Raw genomic sequence first — 3,916 nt, 5'->3', positions numbered from 1 at the left:
AGACAAGCTTTCTTTCAGCTTTTATTTGGGGTTCAGGGCTGCATGTGCAGGCTTGCTATATAGATGAATTGCACGTCATGGGGTTTGGTGTGTAGATTATTTCATCAACCAGGTAAGAAGCATAGTATCCAATAGGTAGCTTTTCGATCCTCTCCCTCCTCCTGCCCCCACCCCACCCCACCCCTGCTGCCAAGTGCACCACAGTGCTGTTCTTCCCTTGTGTTCCTATGTACTCGGTGTTCAGGTCTGACTTATAAGTGGGAACATGCGACATTTGGCTTTCTGTTCCTGCATTAGTTTGCTAAGGATAATGACCTCCAGCTCCATCCATGTCCCTGCAAAGGACATGACCTCATTCTTTTCGATGGCTGCATAGTATTCCATGGTGTATATGTACCACATTTTCTTTATCCAGTCTGTCATTGATGGACATTAGGACGTTACGTGAAGATGAAAGCAGAGGTTGGGGTGATGCTTCTATAAGTCACAGAGGACCAAGGGTTGCCAGCAAGACCCAGAAGCTAGAAGAGACCAGAGCAGAGGCTCCGTCACAGCCCCAGAAGGAACCAGTCCTGGCCACCCCTGCATCTCGGACTTCTGGCCCCCAGGATTGGGAGAGGGACGTTCTTGTCATTTGTGGTCCTTTGTTAGGGCTGCCCCAGGAAGCAAGTACAAGCAGTGGTTCAGTCAGAGCAGGAAAAGCAGACATTCGGGGTATTTTCAGTCAGGCGGATCCAGAGTGGAAATAAAAATCTTATGTTCTTGAGGGCAGCTCTGGAGGCTGGACCTCCTGGAAGGACTCCAGCCATCCACAGCACTGGCCCCGGGAGACCTCAGGCTTCCAAACTGTCCTGGAACCCTGAGCTCCAGCGCACCTGCCATGTGGTCCGGGGACAGGGAGTCACCTCAGGGCATCCACAGGCTGGTGACAGCACTGGGGTGTGCATCTACCCAGGCCTTTTGCCGGGGAAGCAGGTGACCAGCTGCAGGTGCCGAGCCCGTCCTCGTGCACAGCAACATGTGAGCCCTGGCGCGGGCCTCTGCCTGCCTTCCCTTCCAGACCTGGGGAAAGGCATTCGATTGGCAGGACCTCATTCTTACCCTGGACTTGGAATGGTCATTTTTATCTTCTAGCTCCTGCAGTGTAGACAGAACCGGAGGAGGGGGTGGACACTCTGTGGGTGGGGCTTGCCTACTTCCTGCCTTTTTCCCCCTTCAGTCATCCCCCTACCAAGGCTTCTGGAGCCCTGTTTCGGAAGCCCTGTTACTGTACCCAGAAAGGGTGTCCAGGATCTTGGCGTCTCGAACAAAGAATTGGACAAAACGCACAAAGTGAGGAAAGATTGGGAGGCCGAGACGGGCGGATCACGAGGTCAGGAGATCGAGATCATCCTGGCGAACACGGTGAAACACCGTCTCTACTAAAAAAAATACAAAAAACTAGCCGGGCGAGGTGGCGGGCGCCTGTAGTCCCAGCTACTGGGGAGGCTGAGGCAGGAGAATGGCGTAAACCCGGGAGGCGGAGCTTGCAGTGAGCCGAGATCGCGCCACTGCACTCCAGCCTGGGCGACAGAGCAAGACTCCGTCTCAAAAAACAAACAAACAAACAAACAAACAAAAAAAAAAAAACAAAGTGAGGAAAGCAAAAGTAGGGATTTATTGAGAATGAAGGTGCACTCCACAGCGCGGGAGCGGCTGAGCATAGGGGCTCAAGGATCCCGTTATAGAGTTTTTGTGAGTTCAAATACCCTCTACTGGGGGCGCCCTATGTAAACAAAGAGAATGAAGTTATAAAGTCATTTGCTGGGTTTGTGCCAGTGGAGAGGACATGTCCTGTCATAGCTGAAGTGTGAATCCGCCTTATGTTCCCTGCCTCCAGACCATATTTTCCTGCCTCAGCCCCAGGGCCTGCTTCACGGGCACACAGCTCCTGCAGACACACAGGGCTCCACACTTGGAAGGCTTCATGCCTTGCTGTCACTGTCTTGAAATCCTCGGCCGGGCGCGGGGTCTCACGCCTGTAATCCCAGCACTTTGGGAGGCCAAGATGGGCGAATTGATTGAGCTCTGGAGTTTGAAACCAGCCTGGGCAACATGGTGAAACCCCGTCACTACTAAAATACAAAAAAAAATTAGCCGGGCGAGGTGGCGTGTGCCTGTAGTCCCAGCTACTCAGGAGGCTGAGACAGGAGAACTGCTTGAATCCGGGAGGCAGAGGTTGCAGTGAGCAGAGGTGGTGCCATTGCACTCCAGCCTGGGTGACAGAGTGAGACTCCGACTCCAAAAAAAAAAAAAAAAAGAAAAGAAAAGAAAAGAAAAGAAATTCTCAATAACTTTATTTTCAGCTTGGGTTTTGTGGGCAAATCTGGTGGGACAGGAGAGTGTGCACATGACAGGGGTTGCACCAGGGGCAGTGTGCATGCAGGGCCCTGGGCACGGTGGGCAGCACAGACCTGGCCGTGTGGTGTCTATGTGAGGGCAGTCCAGGGCACCAAGGGGTGGCTGGGCTGGAACAAGGGCCCAGGAAGGAGGTGGCAGCGGTAGAAGTACAGTCATGGCAGCTGCAGCTCAGAGGAAGGAGGGACGCTGCACAGGTCAGCGCCAGCCCAGGGTGGGAGGCTGGCTGGTCTGTCTGTCCCCAGAGCTGGTTCTGCAGCACCTGCTGAATACGTGCTTCCCAGTCCAGGGCTAGGACAGGAGCTGCCAAGCTCAGGCCATACCCAGTAAACTGTTACAGAATGAAACTGTGTATATAGACATTAGCACAGAGCAGACCAGGGAGTTATTAGAATTCCTCAAACACTTTTGAAACTTTAGATTTGGAAAACAGCTGCAACATTGCAAAGCAAATACCCACAAGACAAACTTAGAAATACAAATTAAATGTAAAGGAAATGGCCGGGCACAGTGGCTCTTGCCTGTAACCCCAGCACCTTGGGAGGCTGAGGCAGGAGGATCACTTGAGCTCAGGAGTTGAAGACCAGCCTGGGCAACATAGTGAGACCTGGTCTCCATGAAAAATAAAAATAGCTCTTTCCAGCCAGCGCCAAGCAATGGGCATTTCTCGGGACAACTGGCACAAGTGCCACAAAACCGGGGGCAAGAGAAAGCCCTACCACAAGAAGCGGAAGTATGAGTTGGGGCGCCCGGCTGCCAACACCAAGATTGGCCCCCGCCGCATCCACACAGTCCGTGTGCGGGGAGGTAACAAGAAATACCGTGCCCTGAGGCTAGACGTAGGGAATTTCTCCTGGGGCTCAGAGTGTTGTACTCGTAAAACAAGGATCATCGATGTTGTCTACAATTGCATCTAATAATGAGCTGGTCCGTACCAAGACTCTGGTGAAGAATTGCATCGTGCTCATCAACAGCACACCGTACCGACAGTGGTACGAGTCCCACTACGCGCTGCCCCTGGGCCGCAAGAAGGGAGCCAAGCTGACTCCTGAGGAAGAAGAGATTTTAAACAAAAAACGATCTAAAAAAATTCAGAAGAAATATGATGAAAGGAAAAAGAATGCCAAAATCAGCAGTCTCCTGGAGGAGCAGTTGCAGCAGGGCCAGCTTCTTGCGTGCATTGCTTCCAGGCCGGGACAGTGTGGCCGAGCAGATGGCTATGTGCTAGAGGGCAAAGAGCTGGAGTTCTATCTTCGGAAAATCAAGGCCCGGAAAGGCAAATAAATCCTCGTTTTGTCTTCACCCCTATAATAAAGGTGTTTATTGTTCTGTAAAAAAAAAAAAAAAAAAAAAAAAGAAAAGAAAAAGAAAAAGAAATTAGCTGGGCCCGGTGGTGTGCACCTGTAGTCCCAGCTACTGGGGAGGCTGAGGAGGGAAGATTGCTTGAGCCCAGGAAGCCGAGGCTGCAGTGAGCCATGACTGTGCCCCTGCACTCTAGCCTGGGCAACCAAGTGAGACC

General features: G+C 52.1%; 1 pseudogene across 1 annotated transcript; it reads left to right on the top strand.

The window, feature by feature from the left end:
* Positions 1 to 3,053: 3,053 nt before the first annotated feature.
* Positions 3,054 to 3,696, top strand: LOC104662851 (annotated as a pseudogene). The gene has a single exon (XR_748048.2). The product of XR_748048.2 is annotated as a 40S ribosomal protein S8 pseudogene (transcript).
* Positions 3,697 to 3,916: the final 220 nt, after the last annotated feature.

Source organism: Rhinopithecus roxellana, chromosome 15, assembly GCF_007565055.1.
Source record: "Rhinopithecus roxellana isolate Shanxi Qingling chromosome 15, ASM756505v1, whole genome shotgun sequence".
Lineage (NCBI taxonomy): Eukaryota > Metazoa > Chordata > Mammalia > Primates > Cercopithecidae > Rhinopithecus > Rhinopithecus roxellana.
Note: the sequence above shows the minus strand (reverse complement) of the source record. Positions and strands in the feature narration are given on the sequence as shown.